This window comes from Sapajus apella, unplaced genomic scaffold, assembly GCF_009761245.1.
Source record: "Sapajus apella isolate SASKATOON/1434 unplaced genomic scaffold, GSC_monkey_1.0 scaffold57, whole genome shotgun sequence".
NCBI classification, from domain to species: Eukaryota; Metazoa; Chordata; class Mammalia; order Primates; family Cebidae; genus Sapajus; species Sapajus apella.
The window spans coordinates 13,166,158-13,190,526 of NW_022436997.1; the positions used below are offsets into that span (position 1 = coordinate 13,166,158).

Sequence of the window (24,369 nt, forward strand, 5' to 3'; positions counted from 1 at the left end):
CCAGTCCCCCAGTCCCCCAGTCCCCCAGTCCCCCAGTCCCCCAGTCCGCACTGCCTGGGGAGGGGAAGCAGAGTCTCCCTCCGCTGGCCGCCTAGAGGAACTTCATCTTGTTTGTAACTGCGTCTCTAGCGTCTTACTCCTTTAAAATAATTATTTCCACCTTTTATTTTGCTTATAAGGCCGCCTTGTGGTGGCTCATGTATTATTCCTTTGAACCGTTATTGATTTCTTCTCTTGATATTTCATTTTTCAAGTGCCTGCTCAATCAAGTCAAATACTGAACAGCTTCCTAGAGGAGAGGCTGAGAATTTAAAGCACCCCAAATAAGATGATCCACTCCAACACCTCCCCTTTAAAGGTGAGAAAAGTGATGTTCACAGCTGATTTATGATTTGACCAAAGTCTGATCCAGCAACTTCAAACTCAGGAATATAAGGATCTCCCGATTGCCAATTAAAAGCAGTTTCTATTATCGTTTTCTTGACATTCATCCACTGCTCAATAAATATTTGTGAATTGACCTGGTAGCTTATCACTCCTATTTATCATTGGATAATGTGTTGTGTATTGCTGTGGGCATCTTGACGCAAATACAGCATTCTTGAGATCTCCCCAAAATAGTGTTTCTTGGTCCTGCTATAGTAATAGGTTTTAGAATAACCCTTAACAAGTTTAAGAACTCAGAGACATGGCTATTGCAAGACACATCCAAGAACCAGAGGATTTTCAGCTGTTTATGTTGAATTGTTATTTAGACATTCAAACAGAAATTAGTGCATTTCTATCTTGGATACATAATACTTCTCACTTAATTGTTGTAGTCATAAAGGTTTTATTATAAACTATATCTGACTAATTTCCAGAACTATCAAAAATACGAGTTTGATTGTTAGTCTACCCACTATCCCTGGATGGAGTCCCTTGGGATTGCTCCCAGAACTTTTATCCACAACCCAGACTTTCCTCTCCTGCTCTCACTTCAGATTCAACATAACCTCAGACTCAACTAACTTGTTACCACATCCTCAGAATTTTTCTATATTCCATAGCAGTGAATGGGATAACTGCATATATTCTTCTTTCTTTTACCATTAGAATATGGACTTCATTCTCACACAGGCTTATTCCACCAGTCTAGAACCATGATTTCCAAGAGCACTGTACTCATAAATTTCCAAACTTGCACCTAAAAAAAAAATCTAGAAACACTCGATGGATTCTTCTTGACCCCAGTTGGTTCAACTTGCCTGTCCCAAGAGCATTTATGTTGGGGATAAGGTTACTACGATTGACAGCAATGTCAGACTATGTGGATGGAGTGGGAAAACAATTTCACAAAAGAGAGGAGCCCTCTAGGAAAGAGAGTTTCTTGCACGAGGTGGGGAGAACCATATTTGTCTACCCAGAATTTATCTAGGTTTATGGGACTGAAAATTAATGAGATGAATGAGAATATTGGCTGCTAAAATGCTAGACTCTGGAGTACAGAAAAAATGGAAAGGAAGATGATGTATGGGGAATGAGCAAGGAAAAGCAGAAAGGTTAAGCAACTGGAATATTTAAAGTAGTTAAAGAATTTGTATTGAGGTAATGATATAGGGAGAGAATTGGAATGAGTATTTTATAAGCATCTGGGTTGTATACTGGTAGAAAATTAGTATATCTACAAGCAGATGGTTGCATGTGTGTGAGCCCTAATGGCCATGGTAACTTCATGTCTGTTTTCTGCACAATAACACTAACTGTGTGTGTGTGCATGCCATATGTGTGTGTGTTTATGCTGTATATTGCATTTTTAAATTGATGTTGAGCTTTTAACTTCGTTTATAATGCTGCTGAAATAGAAGAAGACCACTCACATTCAAACAAGCAGGGGCTATCTATTCAGATCTTGCTATAGGAAGGGAGTCAGCCACCATCACTTGCCTTAGACAGATACTCATAGGCAGACAGGGGAGTGGGGAAGCTATAAAGCTTCAGTTATGTTTTGATTGGAGGTTGTTGACATGGGGATGCTGAAGGAGGGCTAACTAGAAGCAGGACATTTTATGTGACTGATCTGAGGATCTTATTTGACTTACTTTGGTTGGTCTTAAGTTGGAACCAGGGGCAATAATTGGGAAAGCTGGCAGTCATCAACAAAATCCTGACTGTTCCAGGCTGATTACTGTGAAAGTTATGGTTTGGCTTTCCGGACTGGTTGATGCAGATGTGTGGATTAGAGTTTTATTTTCATGTGTGGTCTAGCCATTTTTCCTTTATATATTACAGTCAATGTTCATAAAATTTCAGTAGGTAAATTTAAACTTACCCTCATATTAGAAAACTGATATTTGCATGCATTGTATTTATGGTCATGTAATTTGTTAATGAACCCTAGTTCATTGAATTTAAATTATTACCATTTATTAAGTGGTTATTATATGCTGGTGAGTGGACTAAATATTCTATACACATGATCTTATTTTAACCCTCAAAATAACACTGTGAAGTATTGTTATCTTCACCATTTTCTACAGCAAAAGACTGAAGCTCAAATACACTAAGTACCTTTCCCAGGGTCAATAAGGGGGCCCATAAGGAACTGAATTCTACATCTGATTGATTGAAAAGCCACGTTCATTGGCTTTTTATTAAACTGCATGATAATATCCTACTTTAATCATGATATGTCCATTTTATGTTCATTTATACCTACGAATATTACCATCTGGCCTCCCTTTCTGGGTACTTTGAATGTTTGTGTGAACAGAGGTAATTAAAAGACCTTTAATATGAACCAGAGGGATTCAGGCTACCCTTAGATGCTGGAAAACCTTTGGATTTAACCACAAACTAATGAACTGGATAAGATATCTGGACATGTTAAATAAAATAGCACAGGTGGAGGGGTGACAATATGGTGGAAGGGACAGTAAAAGAACATAGCCAACAAGGTATAGTTTTCATGAAAATTAGTTATTTGAACATCCCTGTACTGATGGTAAGTTGTTTCATGGACAAACTAGACAATTTTTTTTTCATTAAAAATGTTTTTTTTGTGTATAAATGAGACTTTATTAGTTAAATTTGTTTTCCTTGAGGTAAAAATTATCCTCATAAGCTGTAATTGTTGAGCTTAAAAATTACACTTATGACAAATTCTTTGAGAGGCCGAAAAACTAAGCATTTTTGCTAGCAAAGTTATGTTAGCCAGAGGTAATTACACTTTAATCACCTTAAGAGTTCCATTGCTTAGGAAGCTCCATTTGCTTGGTTTGTACTCCCAGAACAACTTTATTACAGGCAAAGAATATGGCATAGCACAGAAATAACACATGAAAAATATGCATGAATAAAGGTCCAGAGATCCCAAGCACAGGTTTCTTTGTTCTCCCACCTCTGGGTCACACAGGTGCTCTTAGCCTGTGCCAATCTGTAACCACTACTGGTGTGCATGTGAAACACTTTTGTGGCAGGAGACCCAAATCTGATCACAGTGGAGATCTCTTATGATAAGCTTTTCATATAGACATATTCTAGCTATGTTACCAGACTTTACTTTCAATGTCTTCCTCCCCCAGGCTCCACTTAAATTAGGTGTAATTATAAATTCAATTATTATTACTAAACAGTGCAGGCAGGCTGATACATCTTGCTTTGAAACAATTCATGGATCCATGGTTACAAAACATCATTTATCTTTAGTTAATACATTCTACAGCATTGGCCAAGGGTCAGTAGCTCTGGAGATAAACTGCAATCAATCCAAACCAGCTAAGACGAACCTATTATATGCATAGCTTATGGACACAGCAATAAATGTTCAAGTCTTTTCCACATTAAAACCAGAAAACAAATAGCCTCCTCCTTTGCATCTACACATTTCACTTCATGTCTAGCTCTTTCTAGCTCATATCTGCTCAAGTCCTAGAAAGAGTGGTGTGTACATGTCTTTCATCATCGTGATTCTTCCTATTCTGGACATCTTGTTACCTAAACTCTGCTCCTTTCATTTATGGGAAATGCTTGTGTTAAGGTCATCCAGGACCTACTGCTAGATGAAATGGACCTGTTTCCATTTTTCTAGTCTTTGTCTTATGTGACTTTTTGGAACTCCATATTGAAACTCCTTTCTCTTGTTTACTATTATACCATGGACTTGTTTCTTCAATTTCTGTAGAAATTGTTAAGGTTAATTATTCTTGACTTTAATGTCAAAGTTCCTTTTCTTTGTTGCCGTTGTTAGTGATCTGATCCAACTATAGTTCTATAATCATAATCCCCAAAACTCTGTTTCCAGTCTCAAAACTTCTCATGAATATTGGGCACACATATACCATCATCATTAAAAGGCACCCATATGTGAAGTTTCAGTGGTCCTCTCTCCTCTATGCTACCTGGTTTTCCTCACATAGATCTGATTTTGGATAATGGTCAGAGATATGGAAGTCATGCTAGATCCCTCTTTCTCTGTTACTTCATTTAATTTATCATCAAATCACACTGTTTCTGTCTTTTAAATAGCATTTGATTCCTTTTCCTCCTTTTCATTTCTACTTCCTGTAGCTTATTATATTGTTATAAATATAATAATAATAATAAATAATGTTTACCATGATCACTTCAGTAGTCTTCTTCTTGTTCAATTTTTGCCTCTAATTATGATCTTCTCCAGTAAGCCCTTCATGGCATAGCACTTGACTCTCTATATATATTGTTACTGTCTGTTGACTGATACGTTCCTACAAAAGATTTGAAGTAGTCAGAAAAGGGCCTTATTTATTCTGGCATCTTTCATGCCAAGCATATAATATATATTGAATACGTTTTTTGAATGAATAAATTATCATAGAATTTAGAAAATACGCATGGGAACTGAGGATGCGGTGCTTACATTCTAAAACAACAGTGTCTAAAAGACTTTTCTGCAATCATAGAACTGTGCTATAATGCAGTAGCCTATAGCTACATGTGACTATTGAGTACTTGAAGGTGGGTAGTGTAGCCACAGAACTCTATTTTTAATTTTTAAATTTAAAATGGCTAGTGGCTATGATAGAGAACAGCATAGCTTTAAGAAAATCAGCCCCCAAATTGCTCTTTTAAAAAAATTTGATTAGCTCTTAAGTGGAATAAATTAAAGCTAGTTTTTTCTGCTTCATTAGTACTTTAAAATTCTACAGAGGTCTCTTATTCATAGTTCAAAAAAATAGAAAGTAGAAGAAATATTTTTGAGCACATAATATTTGCCAGGCACTGTGGATTCAAAGACAAATAAAATAACAATTTCTGCATTTGAAGCTGTAGCAGGAAAATGTCACCTGATAATGGAATTTGATTTCTAAAATATTGAAAATTAGTAGAAAATTTGAAAATTGATGAAGACACTGGGGAAAGAACATTTTAAATATTTTCCCCTCTTCCTCCTCCTACATCTAGATTCTGAAGTAGGAGATGAGAGTTAGAATTGTCAAAATGAATCTTATGATGATGGGAATAATTTCAGATCCCCATGTGAAATATATATCTATCCTGAAGTACGATGAGGATTAACTTTTGCTTGTTTCTTTGACCTATATAGTTTTCATTATCTTCTTTCCTTTCTACCTTCTGTTTTGTATCTTCCTGATATCTTAGTTGCCTTCAGATTTATTAATTTCTCTGAAACACAATGTCTCAGACAGCCCAGTGTCACAACCTTTGGTTCTAGACAGTTCCATCAAACTGTGTCATTCATGGGGACTGAGTGTGGTGTGATAGCAAATTTTGCATCAGTATGAAAGCATTTATAGTCAAGCTAATTTAGATTACTTAGCAAATATTATGCCATGAAATCATGTATAAAATGATATCAGTAGGGTCCAAATATGTAGTATAAAATGTATTTCTTTACCCGCTAATTTGAACATTTCCATAGAAAACTGCTGTAAGAAGCTGTTGGCATAATTTCTTTGTAATAAATTCCCAATGCTGCTTATTACTTTTGATTTTCTTATTCTCCAGATGGCTACACATTTGCACTCTATTTGTCTGTTATTTCACTAAGCACAGATTTCTTACTGGGTGCTATTATTTATTTATATTTATTTATATCTTTGGTTTGTTTTGCAGCAACAAAAGCTGTTTCTCTTAACAGAGAATTTAAGAACAATAGGAAATTAATGGAAAGCTGAGTTTTCCAGCATGATTGAATACTTCTCAAAAGCTATACTGCTAAATGAATTTTGATTTCTTTACCGAATACCAACCAATTTCTAGAAAAATATTAAATCTTGGTTGTATTGAGATCTTTGCTTAGTCATAGTAATTAAAAAAGAGTCCAAACATTTATACCTAAGCATATTTCAGTAATAGAATTACTAATGAAAGATTTACTTCCTTTTTCCCTTATGGCACAATGATAAACTCAGAGTGATATCCAGTTTGATTTTCTTTATAAAATGTATAGGAAAATATCTTTCCACACACATACACAAATCTCTGCTATTGAATTATTGGTCAGTCATGGAGTGGCAAGCTATTAAGGTGCTTTACTGTTTGGAATGAAACATAATAGGAAACCTTAGCATTTTATTAAATTTTCTCAACTAACAGCTTAAAGCTGTAATTACAGGGAAATAAAGCCTCATTGTCAAACTTTACCCTATTCGTCTTTATTTTCTTATTCATTTTAATCTCATATTCTCCATCCCTATGGATGGCTTACTGGGCTCTGGTAAAGATCGTAAGTGAAGGAACACTGAGTGACTAGTGGTAAGGGGTTGGTGGCAGGGCAACCCTGCATTATGGTTTCAATTTAGTGTTTGAAGACCTCTAGTAGAAAAACAAAAAAACAAAAAACAACTCATGGCCTTTTGAGAAGTTCATTTCAAGGGAGAGTTAGTTTTTCCATTTTTAATTAAATTTTAATTCGGTAGCTCATATGAAATGCATTTTTTTTTCTTATTTAGCAATATATACTTTGTATTAATTCAGTAGTTTGCATTTTGAGGAAGATCATTTAGGGAGTCTGGATGAATAAAAATTGGACATACTCTGGAGATGCCATGCCAATGCATGGGTATCCTTTTACAAAAGCAGAAAAAGCTCTAGGTAACAGTTCTCAATAGAATTTTAGATGTATTTTTTGTGGGGAAACTCAATATTTCCCTCACATTATCCAAACTTCAAACCCTACAAGGTTTATAAAAATGACTAGTAGAATGGAGTATGATGCTTTAGAAGAATAAACAGAACTTGGTGAGTGTTAAAATTTCTAAACTAATGTTAACAAACACTGAGTAATTTCTTTGTTATTCAAACATAACCTCAGAATAGTTGATAATATTAGTTCTCTCTTACAAAGGCAATAATTGAACCTCTAGAAAGATCATATTTTATATGCCTTAATACCACATTAATCAATGTAACTGTGTTGTCAACACTGAGTTCCTTAACAGAGAGTAGACTTGGAAAAGTACAAGGCAGCTGTTTCTTGATACCTTTAAAAAGTAATTAAATTAATGGACAAAGCCATGCAATCAAAAAAATATTTCTGATGTTTATCTTACAGAGCATCATAAATAATCCATAGCTAGAAATGACATGAAGTTAATGTTTCCTTTGTTGGGAGGTTCAGTCCTCTTTAGGTAAGGTATTGGATGTGTTTCTCCAAGAGATGTGTTTCTTTATTACTGAGAGGGACCTAGAGTGTGTGAAATTAGAAGAAAGGGCATCACAGGGCATTGGTATGTGCATCAAGGAGTATTCAATTTGTGTGTGTGTGTGTGTATGTGTGTGAGTGTGTAGGGAGGGCATGAGAGATTTATATTAAAACTTGGGTTGGAGAAATCTATTACTACCATCTTTAAGCAAAACTTATAGTTCACTTAGAAAAACGCTGCTAAAAATGTTTAGGCTCTAGTAATATACTTTTGCTGGTATAGAAAGCATGGATTGTAGCCCAGAAGCTGGGTATGTAAAGAACATCACACTTAAGATTTTTCTCTAAATCAACTAAATTCCAACTTTGTGGCCCCTTTCTAGCATTTTTTTTTTTTCTAACAGCAAATTTACCCTCAATCTTGGCATTACTTGTATCCCCTCCCCATATCCAAACCGTAATTGCAAAGTTTGTGGGGTCTTTATATCCACAAGTGTGGTTTCTGTCCCCAGTCAGCACCCTCCTGCTATGTGTCATCTCTTCCACTGGGAGTAGCAGCCTTTTCATGGATCTCATAGATCACTGCTGACTCAACGTAGCCCTAGGTACATAAGAAGCTGAGTGCAGTTGGGAGCTCTCATGCCTGTGATGCAGCCTCCAGTACACCCAGCAGTCATCTCTCCAAAATCTGGTCACCTTCCTCGTTGCTACCATAGCCTTGTTTGGCTCACAGACCTCTTCCATCACTACTGGGGAATACTTCTACACACCTCATTGATCTTACATTCCTCTCCAGGATATCCCATGAGTTAAGATCAAAGAGATTTCAGACTGTTTCTGCTTTTCTCCAGGCCAAAAACCTTTAGACAAAAAACTAGGAAGTCTTATCATGAGATAAAAATGGAAGTGGATGAGCTGGGGGGCTGAAATGCAATTAATAATTCAATATCTTTAGCTGATAAAATAATGTTTTAACAAACATGATGCTATTTGGGGTAGGGGAGGGTGCAGTTTGATTACCTAGGAACCTACCATCCTTTATTATAGAGTGGCCCCTAACAGGAATATTTATATTGCTGGCAGTAACAAGATTAGTTTGAAGTTGTATATGAAAATTTGTATTATGATAGTTATGTATTTATTTTTATATCAACCAGAAAATATATCATCATAATGTGAATTGGTATAAATTGACTTAACACTGCAAAGAGTAAGTGAAAATAACAAAAAAATATGGTGGTGGTATCCAAATAAGTAAATGTGAGTAGCTGGCATGACCTTGTTTCTGTGAAAAATCATATTCTTAAATTTAAAAAATCATTATAATTGAGAATGCCTATGATTCAGATATTCTAAGGAAGATATAAAGATTTTTAGAATGCAGGAAGTTTTCTTCGCTTTCAACACAGAAAATGCCCCAAATTATATAAATGGTTAGTTTTCCATACTCTACTATTCAACTGTTAAAAGTAAAATCATTTGTATTGCACTTATGTAGACTTCATTCTTTTGGTTTTGAGGACAGTGAATCATCACTTGAGCCATTTCCATTATTATTGATCATGTTCATATTTAACAATTGTGATTTTAAGCTACTGATTAATATTTTGATTAGTTAATAAACTTAATAGTGCAGTCCTCTATTAGAACAAGTTAGACTATGTTTTGCAAAAGTCTAATATTACAGTGGTTTAACAAAACAAAGATCTCTTCTTTAATGATATTAGTGATGTGGAAAAGGCAGCTTTTTTTGATGGGGTCTTCTTCAAGGAGTGGCCTAGGTATCTAGCTTTTTTCACTGTAGCTCCATCATCTGGAACACATGGCTTCTAAGGTTCCAAGGAAAGGAGGAGGGCTGAGAAGCAAATGGAATGATTTTAAGGTCAATATCTACTCTACACTCCATTGTCCAGAATTCCAGTTACATGGTCCTGAAACTGTCTTTAAGAGAGGTCAGCAATTGTAGTTTTCCTATTTCTGAGAAATAGGAAATTGTGTAATGAACACATATTATTACTTCTACCACAATCCTGAAATATAATTCAGAGTAGTTAAGATATAAAAGACTATTTAATCAAAAGTGTTTAATTGTGCATTTCATATTATATTTACTGCTAATGAACAGTTATACATTGACAAAAATAATGTCTAAGAATACATAAGGCTCCAAATAGGTTTATTATATTTAGGTTTAGAAGCTCTCAGAGGCTTGCTCTTATTTTACTCAAGTAAAACGGTTGTCACATTTTTTTGATTTTAGAAGAACAAAAGGCTAATTTTTTCTAGATAATTCTTTGTAGGTACAGATATACCTGAAATGATTAAAATAAATAGTTTCTGAACCAATGATATCTCTTAGCTTTGCTTTTATCATACCACATAATTATCTAAATACATACTAAACTTGTGTTGAAAACAAAATTTACATTTTAGGTGGGAGAGAAAATAATTTTACAACATGAATGTGCTTATTTTTTTCCACAGAATGGCTAGCAAACAGCATATATAATCTACCTTTAACAGTATTGCTATCTCAACTTTAAGGGTATTTTTGTTAAGAAATAGCTTCTTTCTTTGGTTCCTTTGGTGGCAAATACTCTGTATTCTCTGATTGTAATGAACAGTGAAGATAAGTGATTTATAACATGGTTACTTGAATTTCTAAAAATTGCTAGATAAGAGTTATTTTTCTTTACATCTGCTGTTTCATTAAGAAAGTTTCCCTGAATTAAAAGACATTCTTTTTATTTCATTTTTTCCTTTCTCAAAGAGGATATGTAACATTTATATCATATTTTATCTCACTTATAGGATTTAATATGCACGTTAACAACACAAATATGTTACTGCTTTATGTGGCGTTCTTTTGCAGTTTGCATGTCTCTACTACATTCTGCTATGTGATAATTTGATTCTTCTATTACTTTGCTATATTATAACTTCTGTAAAAATTGTTTCATCTTGTTATTGGTTACTGAAGACTGACTTTTGTCCCTATATTAACTTGCTCTCTCTCTCTCTCCCTTCCTTCCTTCTATTCCCTCCTTCCCTCCCTCTCTTCTCCCATCTCTTTCTCTCTCAGTTTGTGTAGCGGTTACCAGTTCCAGGTCATTGGTTCACCTTTTCTGTTTGGATATTTCATTTTTTCTAACTGATTCCTCTAACTGTTTATATATTAATCCAGAAAGTCTTTATTATCCACATTTGCAGTATCTTTTCCTGACTTGAGTGATAATGCTGATAAGCTTTATATTTTTAGGAAGTCATGGCTCTAAAACACTTTGTGGTTTTGGTGTTTTGCTCAAGAGTCTGATCGTTTACAAAAACATTTTTCTCTTGTGTGTGTGTGTTTTTTTCCTTTTAAACTTTTAGTCTATTTGATTTTAAGACTAATTCTGTGGTCTTAATCACAGGCTTTGTAATTTTTTCTCCTGATTCCATTCAACCAGGCTTACAATTTAAAGCATGATTGAAAAATAGAGCATATGTTATTGTCATTTAAAAGCATTGCTGCACATAATTGCACATTAAAGTGTACTGAGAACTCTTTTCTTATCTTTTTTTCACCCTAGGAACACTGGTATAACACCCTCACTCCATCCACCCCCTAATTTGTTTTAGCAGGCGTATACGGTAACGTACATCTGGGCTAAATCCGACTGCACTGCCCAGCAATAGCACCCTGGTAAATGGTTTCACCTCTCAGTGCTTTAGGGTCTTCTCTACAAAATAGGGCCAGTAAGTTGCTGAGGGGTAGATGAATACCTGGTATGTTTTACGCGTAAGCTGTCATTTTTGTTTTTCTTGGATTAAGGCTTTTCTAGATATTCATGTGTTAGTAATACCTCCAAATAAATAAAAACTTCTGGAGGGCAGGAGTTACCTCATTATTTTCTGATATACCTCCATATATCTGTCAAGCATGTGCGGAAGTCTTCAATAGTTATTAGACATTCTTAAAAAATAGAATAAAGAAATTTCTTCAGGAACAAAAGCTATGTCATAGTAAAATGGCATAGTACTTTCTAATTCACAAAATAGTTTTTTCACAAGAATTTTGAAGGTTCAAATGTATCAGAATTTGTTATTTAACATTTGAGACAAAAAGTACTACAATATAAGTGCTTTATATTTTGTCAGAAAATGCAAATGCTTGCAGGATATTCACCGCAAAATTGTTTGATCTAACTCAGAGGTGAAATAATAACACATGATACATGATATTGACCTAGGAAATAATTTAACATCATCAAAGCTGATTTGAATTGCCTGTCACTCTTTAAGTCTCAAGTAATTACCAGAAGGTGAAAGGCTCATCTCTTTACTCAGACAAATTCTGAATAACAGTATGAGATATCTTTGCGAATATACGGGTAGAAATTGACTCTGTGAGTTCTAATTTGATTTATATGAGACAAATTATATTTAATCTTTCCAAAGATGTACTTGGCTTTAGCAAAACCATGAGATGTAATATTTAAAGCATCTTAACTCTAATCTATTGAATGTAATACAGACATAATATAAAGTCAATAGAACTTCATCAAAGAAAGAGAGAAGAGATTAGGAATCATAGAGTTTAAAGATTTATAAAAGAAATTATTGTAGCTGTGTATAGGAAAGATGTGGAACAATTTTCATTTTTAAAAAATATTTTGTAAAACCTTCAGCATTGTTACAAAAATCTAATCTATTATTGTATAATAAAAATGACTGCAAAGAAGATATTCTTTGTAAAAGCAATTCTCAAGGCATGATTTATTCTTGTCTCCTATAATGTTATAAATTTTCGAAAATAGGATTTTTAAATTTTGGAACTTAAAATAACTGTTGATATTTGACAAGTACATATTTGGCATTTCTGTCTGCTTTGTTTTTGCTTTATTTGCCATGCATTTTTCTTTATTGTTCCTTGAAATAACTGAAAATAATTTTTAGGAATGAATTATAGTGGTTGCATCTTGAAAACTGGACTGTTTTCTCTAGAATCTGTGATTAGAATATTGACCTATAGTTTATTATAAATATGAATCTTTTTTATGTTTAAGGCAAGATTATGCTCTTTCACGTTAGGAACAAATATTAAGCCTGGAAGCTCTTTAAAATACATGTAAATATTAATTATTTTTCTTTATTTCATTGACAATAATTCAAACTTTGATTTTCAAGATCACGGTTTTCAGAAATTTTCCCATTGTTGACAATCCTCACTTTACTATAATACAATTAAATTATTTTATAGTCTGTTGGGCTTTGAGTATAAAAAATAAAACAGACAAAGCCCTTGCTCTTTCAGATCTCTTTATTCAGTGGGAAAATTAACACACATACACAATTATTCAAGAGAGTATATGACAAGTGCAATATGATACTGAACAGGTAAGAAAGGAAAGAAGAAAGCAAATTATATTTTGTAGTGAAAGTTAAAGGAAACTTTATATTAGGTAGAGACCTAAGGAAAGGAAGACTAAAGTGGCTTTGCAAAGGAATGGCTTCATGGAGGCAGGTGGCTTGTCTTGATGACTGGTGTGGTTAGAATATACAATGTAGAGAGGCAAGAGATGGCAGGAATGTATGATTTAATATTTTTATTGTCTCATGGGCATGTAACTTCTATGCCCTGTGAAAAAATTCCTTGCTATTACCAAAAACGATGTGTCTAGTCAAATTGATGGATTCCTTGAGAGTGCAAATTGCCTTATTCATCTATTCATCTTTGTTTCCTAAATAAGTCACAGTGACATAAAGTTACAAGCTAATGTTACTAAAGGAAAGAATAGGTGGTTGAAGTGAAATAAGCTAAGCATTATAGAATATTAAAGTGTAAGTGGATCTTAGAGAATAATTCAGTTAAGTCTCTTAGACATTTCTTGAATCTTTTCTATATGATACTTAATAAATGATTTATAGATTCTCCTTTGTGACTTCTAGTGATAGTGTTTTCCACCTCATAATATAGCTTTGTTTTCTGTTGAAAAACTCTACTTACCAGGAACATCCCATCTCCAGGTGTTTACATAGATGAGCCAAAAAAAAAAAAAAAAAAAGAAAAAATATATCAGGAACATCTCTACATGATAGCTAAAGTATTTTTCCGTTAGGTGTACAACCACCACCTGTTAGTCTGACTGCTATTTTTGGAAGAGAACCTTTAGAAATGTCAACTTAGACTTGCTTCTCTCTCCTCTCCTCGGCCCCATCATCCCCAATGTCATTGTGAGGACAGCCATGTTAATAGACAGTATCCTCACCTCTGGCCATGAATGTACCCAGGGACAGAGAACAGAGTCAAGCAGCCCAGTAAAAAATATCCTGACCTGCCAGCAACAATTGATTGGATCAGATACAGACACCTGGTCTAAGTAAGGCTAATTAAAATCCTCTAGAGATCATTGGAATCAAGTGTAAGAAAGAGTCAGCTTCTTTTTGGTGGCTGAAGCTTTATATTATAAAACTCAGGAGGTGTCAGCAGCTAAGATTTCTGAAATATGGAAACAGTCAAACTGCAGAAAGAAAATTGAAATGACTATAAAAAGAGAATCTGAGGCCATGGCAGGGAGAATGCTGACAGCATGTGAGTCCCTGTAATTCTGCTTTTCTTATGGATGGACTGCTGATATTTACCAGTATCTTTTCTGTAGTTGCTGCATTTCAGGTTTACAGTTTTTAAAAATTTTTTTTGTTTTTGCATCAGTTGAGGACAGTCATTATAATTGGCAATCTGATTGAGATATTTTAAATTGTTAGTCTCAGTAGTGGTTGGTCATTCTGCTTCTGTTAATATTCAAATTCCTGTTTTCAGACCTTGGTTGAGATTCTGTCTCTGATTCCTATTTGCTGCCTTGCTCGATTGTTTGTATATTCTGTGGTCTTATTAGTTATGTTTTACCTTACATAGGAGGTTAGAAGTTGTATGGATAAAATATTTGACACAATCTTATTTTACTTTCAGTTCCAGGATACATGTGCAGAATGTACAGGTTTGTTACATAGATATACGTGTGCCATGGTAGCTTGCTGCCCCATCAATCTGTCATCTAGGTTTTAAGCCCTGTTGACACAATTTTTATTTAAACTATGTGTTAGGTCCATGACTATGCCACATGTCATGCCCAGGGTCAGGTTCGAGCCCATGCTGAGGGTTGAGGGGAGTGAGTGGTTGGGAAGATAGCTGAAAGAACACTCACGGGACTATAGGCAGGTGAAATCCAGGTTTATTCAGCAGCTCTCTGATCAGTAGCCCTCTTACACTAGTTCTCTCATTAGCAGCTTTCTCACACTGTCTTTATCTGAGCTGTCTGCTTCAGCTCTGTGGCTTCTGCCTCCCCAAAGCCTTCAGGGCCGGCTCTCCCTTACCTTTAGGGTCAGCAGCATAACTCTCTCTCTCTCTCTGTCTGGGCACCAGCATGAGATGTGCCTTGGCTCACCTGTCTGTCTGCAAGATGGACAGCTCTGGTTCTCTCTTTCTCCGGGTGCTAACACCATGTCAAGCCCTATGCACAGTGTCAGCAGGGCAGTTATACCTTCTACAGACAGAATATTGACCTATAGTTTATTATAAATATGAATCTTTTTTATGTTTAAGGCAAGATTATGCTCTTTCACATTAGGAACAAATATTAAGTCTGGAAGCTCTTTAAAATACATGTAGATGTTAATTATTTTTCTTTGTTTCACTAACAATAACTCAAACTTTGATTTTCAAGATCATGTTTTTCAGAAACATGGCTTACAGCTAAGTATGAACTTACAAAAATAGGTTATATATCAAGTGGAGGTGTGCACCTGTGCACCAATCCCATTGAATCATGCAGGCCTGGATGTCTGCCTTGGCCTATTCCGTGACCAAAGCACATTCATGTACCTTACACTATGACATGAAGTGAGTTCAAAATTTCAACTATATTTTAGGTGAAAAGCTGGAAAATAGAAAGTAGTTATTTTTCAAATATTCCATAGATTAGGTAGTATTTTCTATTGTTAAACCATTTTTACCTTCTTCACAAAAGAAATGTAGACATCTAACTAATATTGGGCATATTTAGATAAAGTGAATCAGCTAACCTATAGATAAAACCAATAAGAGTAAACAAGTGAATATGGTTTTTATAATTACTGGAAGAATACCAATGTATTTGCACTATTTACTGGAGAGAATAAGGGAGGGAATAATTGCTACTGAAATGTTTTAAGATGAACTAAACTTCCTCAATATTTTCATGAGAATATGAAAGAACAGGAAAGTAGTGCATTATTAATTGTATAGCTATATCAAAGCTATTAAAATAGTGTAGATAAAAAGAAACATTATTGCAATGATAAAATCTATAAATACAAAAAATTATTAGGGTAGATACCACATACCATCGTTGACTTTAAGGCTTTAAATTTTATGGGTGTTTGTAATGAGATTTCTAAGTTCTTTAATTGCTAACCGGTTATTATTTGTGTATTTGAGCAATGGCTGATATAAACTGATGCTTTTTTTTTTTTTCTGTTACAAATCAACATTTTGTCAAAGAAAATAACATGGAATAAAGTGGGAAAGATCTTCATAATGCAAATAATTAACGAAGTACTTTATCTAGAACTGTTGAAGATAAAACTCACACACACCGCAACATGTGTTTCCCCACATGCCTGCCCTAGGGATACTTTAGGGCTATAAACAAAGAACACAATAGGGATAATATTTTAAAACAATGGAAATGTTCATTAATAGGAGAATACAATAAAATTCTATACAACAGTGAAAGAATACGACATAGTTGCATGTGGCAACATGACTATACCTTAAAAAGTGCACTTAATAGGAAAACATTATGTAGAATGTTTTTTACAGTGTATACTATTATTCAGAAAGTTTTAAAGCTAATCCAACACTACACAGTATTTTGTCTGGAGTACATAAAATGGTAAAAATATCCTGAAATCATTGGATTATGATTTTGATGGTTGTAATTTCTGGTGAGATAAGAAAGGAAATGTGACTACTGAGAACTAAACAGGAATTTAAATTGTGTCATTAACTATTTTTTAGGCTGTGTTATAGGGTACAATGTTATTTTTACACTGCTCTGCAATTTTTCACTGTAAATAAAACAAGACAATTACCAATAAAATTTGAGAGAAAATGGGTAAAGTGAGGTTTTCTAACCAGAATGATAGACAGCTCAGAAATTTTGCTTTAGCTATGAAGAAGCAAACAAAATTAGAGGAAGATAGTGATTTGCTGAGATGCTTAGCATAAGAATGGTGAAACAAAAGTATGTCTATGTGTCGCATAGTCTTGAAATGTGGAAACCAGTAAATATTCTAACAAAAACTGGATAACAGAACCAATGCTATACAGCTTTAATAGGGTGAAAAGTGAAGTTTCCAGGCAAATCTGTAGGATTATAAACAGATTGCAGGTATTTCATTCATTCATGTGTTTTTTCGCTCATACTTCCTTTCATTTTCAACCAGACTTTATGGATGTGCCAGGCATTGTGATAGATTTGTGCTGTCCAGTATGGTAGCCAATAGCCACATGTAGCTATTTAAATTTAAATTAATTGAAATAAAATACAGTTAAAAGTCAATTCTTTGGTTGCATTAGCCAAGTGATATTGATATTCAAGGGATCAGAAGTGATCTCAGGTGTTACTGTGGCTAGCGCCTACCATTTTGAACAGTACAGAATTAGGACATTTTCATCATTGTAGAAAGTTCTGTTGGATAGTGCTGTTGAAGATGCTAAGATTAGAGCAGTGAATAACACAGACATTATATTCTAATGGAGAAAAGAGAAAGTAAAGGAAAATACTGTAAAAATCTAATGTAATGTTAATGTGTCATTAGAAGAAAATAGAATAATTGGCCAGAGAGGAAAGGAAAATGGGTAAAGACAATCCGACAGTAAACACTAATGAAGTGGTTTTCTTATATCATAACAATGGAAAGAAAAGCATTTCTATTTATTGTAATGGGGTAGAAAAGAAAAGAATGTGTGGTTTCGTGCATGCCAAGACAAACAACTTTTCTAAGAAAAGAGGACAAAAGAGATTTCTAGTAAGGTAAGAATTTTAAAATGGTAATTGAAGTAATAGTTCAAGAGGATGTATGAGCTCCCCAGCACAAATAGAAGAAGAAGAAACCAGTAGAGGAAGACCCCTGCATAGCCAAAGCAGAAGCATTAAGGAAGGGCACAGATGTTTTTACTTTGTGGGTTTTGATAGTGAATTCAAATCTAAGTCTGATTCTATTTCCTCTTTGAAGTAGGAGGTGATATTTTTCAAAAGATAAAGTTGGAAATAGAGAATTTAAGATATAAATTTTGAAACAATGATGTGTGAACTTTTTAGACTAAAATAGTACGTTTCCTTTTCTACCAGTCCATTTTAATGACTCTATTCCTTCTCATAACCAAGTTTCTAGAACCAAATTATCTATTCATTGTTTTCTGACTGAGTGTAACCCATTCCAGCATTGATAATCTAACCGTTACATACGTAATTCTCTCATCTGCTCTTCCAGTGACCTTATGTTCTGCCAAATGATACAGCACTTGTCCTATCTTTTCATGAATCTTGGCTGTGGTGGTAGTACACTGATAAATGGTTAACAACTAGCTCTCAAGACAAAAACAAGTCTTGATTTGTAGCATTTGCTGATTTCCATGTTATAAATCTATTCACCATGATTCATTTTAAGCTACCAACATAACCACAACTGGCTTGCAAAACTCATAAAAATTTAACGATCAGCTCTCTGGCAAGAACTGTGAAAGATCTAAGATTTTACCCTACCAACGAGTTAACAAGCCAGACTACTGCCACATTGATGAAAACAGCCTGAGGGTTGCAGGAAGGAGAGCTGGGACCAGGATGATGAAATGCTTTGCAGCAGTATCTGCTGAAATGCAGTAGATCTTTTTGTTGCTGTTGTTAGTTAGTTTATACTTTTGTACTAGAACTGGTTCTAGAATTAATAATTATCTATCATTACTTTATCTGGGCCACTCTAAGCACATTCTGCTTTGGGACCTTTGCATATTTGTTAGCAATGCCTGGAAAACCCTTCCCTAAAATCCTTTGGTACATCCCTTCAGTTAATTATAGGTAGATGTCACTTCATTGAAGATAATTTCTTAGGAGAACCTGCCTAAAATAGACTCCCTCCCACCTCCACACCATCTCCTTTAATTGCTTCTCTGGTTGTATTCCACATGTTATGATATGTTTATGTTCATGATCATTGTCCAATATACTTTCTAAGTTCTATTGTAATATATTCTTTTATATAGGTTATTAGGGTATATTGTTTAATTTCCACAAGCATGAGGATTTTCTACCTATCTTTTTGCTTTTCCTTTAAGATTTTATTTTAAGCTTTTTATTATTTTTATTTTTTTAACTTTTATTTTCTTTTTTATTTTTTTGAGACGGAGTCTAGCTCCACCACCCAGGCTGGAGTGCAGTGGTGCAGTCTTGGCTCACTGTAACCTCTGCTTCCTAGGTTCAAGCAGTTTCCTGCCTCAGCCTCCCGAGTAGCTGGGACTACAGGCGCTCATCACCATTCCTGGCTAATTTTTGTATTTTTAGTAGAGACAGGATTTCACTATCTTGGCCAGGCTGGTCTTGAACTCCTGACCTGTGATCCACTTACCTCAGCCTCCCAGAGTGCTGGGATTACAGGCATGAGCCACCATGCCCGGCCTTAACTTTTATTTTCATTTTAGTGATACATGTGCAGGTTTGTTGTATACATAAATTGTCTGTCCTGGGGATTTGGTGTACAGATTATTTCATCATCAAGGTAATAAGTATAGTAGTACTCAATAGATATTAAAAGTAATGGCAGGCTGGGCACGGGCTCACGTCTGTAATCTCAGCACCTTGAGAGGCAGAAGCAGGTGTATCATCAACTGGGGTCAGAAGTTGAAGATCAGCCTGGCCAACGTGGTGAAATCCTGTCTCTATTAAAAATACAGAAAATTAGCCAGGTGTGGTGGTGCACACTTACAGTCCAAGAATCACTTGAACTTGGGAGGCAGAGGTTGCAGTGAGCTGTGATCACGCCACTGCGCTCAGCCTTGGAGCTAGAGTGAGACTTGGTCTTAAAAAACAAAAAATAGTAATGATGAAAACCGCAATTACTTTTGCACCAACCTAACAATTTTTTGATCCTCATCTTCCTCCCTCACTCCACTTTCAAGTAGGCCCTGATGTCTACTGTTTGTTTCCATGTATACTCAATGTTTAGCTTCCATTTATAAATGAGAACTTACGGTATTTACTTTTCTGTTCCTGTGTTAGTTCACTGTTCACTGGATAACAGTCTCCAGCTCCATCCATGTGGCTTCAAGGGACATGATCTCATTCTTTTTATGGCTGTGTAGTATGCCTTGGTGTATACATTCCATGTTTTCTTTATTTAGTCTACCATCCATATGCATTTAAGTTGATTCCATGTTTTTGCTATTGTGAATAATGTTGCAATGAACATACATGTACATGTATCTTTATGGTGGAATACTTTATATTCCTTTGTGTATATATGCAATCATGAGATTGCTGGGTTGAATGGTAATTCTGTTTTGAGTTCTTTGAGAAATCATCAAACTGCTTTCCACAGTGGCTGAACTCATGCATAAGTATTTCCTTTTCTTCACAGCCTCACTAGCATCTGTTATGTTTTGACTTTTTTAATAACCATTTTGACTGGTGTGAGATGAATTCTTATTTTGGCTTTGATTAGCATTTCTCTAATGATTAAAGATGTTTAGCATTTTTTTTACATGCGTGTTGGCCCCACCTATGTCTTCTTTGAAAAGTCTACATGTTGTTTGCCCACTTTTTAATGGAGTTCTTTGGTTTGTACTTGTTAGTTTGCTCAAGTTCCTTATAGATTCTGGAAATTAGACCTTTGTCAGATGCATGATTAGAAAATATTTTCTCCCATTCTGTGGGTTGTCTGTTTGCTCTGTTGATTGATTGTTTATTTTGCTATGCAGAATCTCTTAGGTCAATTAGCTCCCATTTGTCAATTTTTGTTGCAATTGCTTTTGGCATCTTCATCATGAAATCTTTGCCAGGGCCTATGTGCAGAATGGTATTTTATAGGCTATCTTCCAGGATTTTTATAGTTTTAGATTTTATATTTAAGGCTTTAATCCATCTTGAGTTGATTTTTGAATATGGTGGTGTAGGGAAGGGGTCCAGCTTCAGTCTTTTGCATATGGCTAGCCAGTTCTATTTATTGAAGAGGGAGTCCTTTCCCCATTGCTTGTTTTTGTTGACTTTGTCAAGACCAGATGGTTGAAGGCTACAACTTTATTTCTGGGCTCTTATTCTGTTTTATTGGTCTATGTCTCTTTTTTTGTACCAGCACCATGCTGTTTTGGTTACTGTAGCCTTGTAGTATAGTTAGTATAGTTTGAAATAGGGGTTTTTATTTTTGAAGTTTTAATTTTTTTATTTTTAATTTTTTAGAATTTTTTTTAAAAATTTTGTGAAGAATGTTATTGGCAGTTTTGTAGGAATAGCATTGAATCTGTAAATTGCTTTGGGAATTGTGGCCATTTTAACAATATTGAGTCTTCAAATCCAAGACTATAGAATAATTTTCCATTTGTGTCATCTGTGATTTCTTTCAGCAGTGCTTTGTAATTCTCATTGCAGAGATCTTTCACCTCCTGGTTAGCTGTATTCCTAGGTATTTGTTTTTTATGTGTATAGTTATTGTGAATGGGATTGTGTTCTTGATTTGGCATTCAGCTTGGGTGTTGTTGGTGTATAGAAATGCTATTGATTTTTGTCCATTGATTTTGTATCCTGAAACTTTGCTTAAATACTTTAAGAGATCTAGGAGTTTTTTAGGCAGAGACTTCGGGAATTTTTTTAGGTATGGAAACATGTCTGCAAACAAGGATATTTTAACACTCTATTTGGATGCCTTTTATTTATTTTTTTCTTCCTGATTGCTGTGGCCAGGACTTCCAGTACTACATTGAATAGAAGTGGTGACAGTAGGCATCCTTGTCTTGTTCTGGTTCTCAAGGGAAATGATTTCAGATTTGCTCTTTCAGTGTGATATTGGCTCTGGGTTTGTCTTATTAAATGGCTCTTGTTATTTTAAGGTATGTTCCTTTGATGCCCAGTTTGTTGAAGGTTTTTAACAGGAAGGGATGTTGAATTTTATCAAAAGCCTTTTCTGCATCTATTGAGATGATCATATAGTTTTTCGTTCTGTTCATGTAGAAAATGGCATTATTGATTTGTATATGTTGAACCAGCCTGTATCCCACTTAAAAAGCCTACTTAATTGTGGTGGATTAGCTTTTTGATGTGCTATTGAATTTGGTTTGCTAGTATTTTGTTGAGAATTTTTGCATCTATGTTCATCAAGGAGATTGCCCTGAAATTTTCCTTTTTCATTTTGTCTTTGCCAGATTTTGATATCAGAATGATGCTGGCCTAATAGAACAAGTCTAGGGAGGAATTACTCCTCCTCTGTTTCTTGGAATAGTTTCAGTAGGAATAGTACCAGCTCTTCTTTATGTGTCTGGTAGAATTTGGGAGTGAATCTGTCTGGTCCTGGGCTTTTTCTGGTTGATAGGCTTTTTATTAATGAATAAATTTTGGAACTCATTATGGGTCTGTTCAGAGTTTCAATCTCTTCCTGGTTCAGTCTTGAGAAGCTTTTTGTTTTGAAATAATTATAGTTTTATAGGAAAATCCATAGAAATCCACAGGAAAGTCCTGCGTCCACTTCAACTATCAGCTCCCAATGTTAGGCCAGCATCATATATAACTGTAGTACAACAATAATACCATAAAATTTATATTGATACAGGTCACGCAACATATTTAAATTTCAGCAGTAATGCTTGCATTTATTTTTGTATGTGTATGTGTGCGTGCATACAGCTCTGTGAACTTTATGTATAGCTTTGTATACCATCACCAACATCATAAGACTTACCCCACCACGCCATTTCTTGATATTACTGTTCCCCTAACTCTAGGCATAGGCAACTGCTAATCAGCTCTCCCACTCTGTAATTATGTTATCTCATGAATATAAATAGAGTCATGCAATATGTATCCTTTTGTGATTTCCATTTTTTTTTTACTCAGCATAATTAATGTGGAGTACATCAAAATTATTGCATGATCAATAGTCTTCCTTTTTTTCTGGATTGCATTCCATGGTATAGATATAACACAATTTGTTTTGCTATTTATCCACTGAGGGACAACTAGGTGGTGCGCAGGTTTTGGCTATTGTGGACAAAACTGCTAAGAATATTCATACACGATCTGAATGAAAAGTTTTATCTCTGATATATGTTTAAGAGTGCAATTGCTGAGTTTTATTGGTAAGTTCATCTTTAGTTTTAAAAGAAACTGCCAAAGTATTTTCCAGAGTGGTTATATCATTTTGCATTCTAACCAGCAATGCATAAGTGACCGTTTCTCCACATACTTGCCAGCATTTCATGTTGCAACTATTTTTTTAAAATTTTAGTCATTTTTTAAAATTAAAAATTGACTAGTCAATACGTAGATAGATAGCTCATTATGGTTTTAATTTACACTTTGCATTTTTACTGGTGTGCAAGGGTAGGAGTTCCAGCTCTTTCTGACTAGAAGGGGTAGGAAGAATGCCTTGTTACTTCTCCCTATGTGGCATCCACTGACACCATGAGAGTAGTATGGCCTTTTCACTGCTGGGTGGTGGTGCAAGTAGTGTCTCTCTATTAAGCCTCCTCTCACACTACCCCAGTGGGGAAGAATAAAGGTTCTTCATTACTTCTGGGTATGGATGAAAGTCCAGCCTCCACACATAGTTTCCAAATGACCTTGTGGTGGCATTGTGGTTGTGGGAGGGCTGTGGTGTAGGGTGTGATGCTTGAGTCCAATCAGTAGGGTTGAAAGTCCTGGATCCCTAATGTTTCCTCTGACACCACCCCAGTAGCAACTTTGGGGACCTTATTACAGCCTATCCAGGGTAGATATAGCCTAGGCTTCTCATTCAGTCTTTGTGGGAGCAGTTTTTTTTCCTGATGTTTTTAGCTGGAATACAGATGTTATTGTCTAAATGTATTCTCTCTTACTAAGCCACCTCTTAGTAAGAGAGGATCTTACTGGCTGCTCTCTTGGCTAAAGAAGGCAGGCTTTTGTTGGAGCTTTATTTTGTCTATACCCACTGGCATTTCTGGGTTGCTGGTCTCTTCTGCCTCACGTTTGGAATTATACAAAGTGTAGAGAAAATCTCAGAAACTTACTACCTCATTGTTTCTCTGGTAACAAGTCTCCTAGCTAGTCTATTTTCTTCTCTATACCTTTCAGTCTTCTTTTTTATATACAACACACCCAGAGTTTTTTTTTTTATTGTACTTACAGAATGGAAAAAGGAAAAGTGTACATATATTCCATCTTCCTAAAAATAGAGGTCAAGAGTGTTGAATTTATGCTTGCTGGTGAATATTCTATTCTTATATAATTGCATGCTTCATTCAAGGTAGTTTTTTTTTTTTTTTTTCCTCCTAAATTTGCTTTACTGATTCCTTCTTTAACTTTGTCACAGCTACATTTAAATTAAACCAGGGAGTTTGGAATTGCAGTCATAGCAATTGTCAGTTAACAGATTTCTAACTGGCTGCTTTTCAAATCTACAATATTAATTTTATTATTTTTAGTTCTGACATTTTAAAATTTGGTGTTATGAAGCATGATTGATTTATAAAGGTGTTAAGC

At 34.9% G+C, this 24,369-nt stretch overlaps 1 protein-coding gene across 1 annotated transcript in view; it reads left to right on the forward strand.

The window, feature by feature from the left end:
• Positions 1-259: 259 nt before the first annotated feature.
• CCDC178 (coiled-coil domain containing 178) overlaps positions 260-24,369 on the forward strand; it is a 477,035-nt gene continuing 452,925 nt past the window's right edge. The window contains exon 1 of the mRNA XM_032245388.1: positions 260-358. The gene's annotated coding sequence lies outside the window, so the exon portion shown is untranslated. The remainder of the gene's footprint in view (positions 359-24,369) is intronic.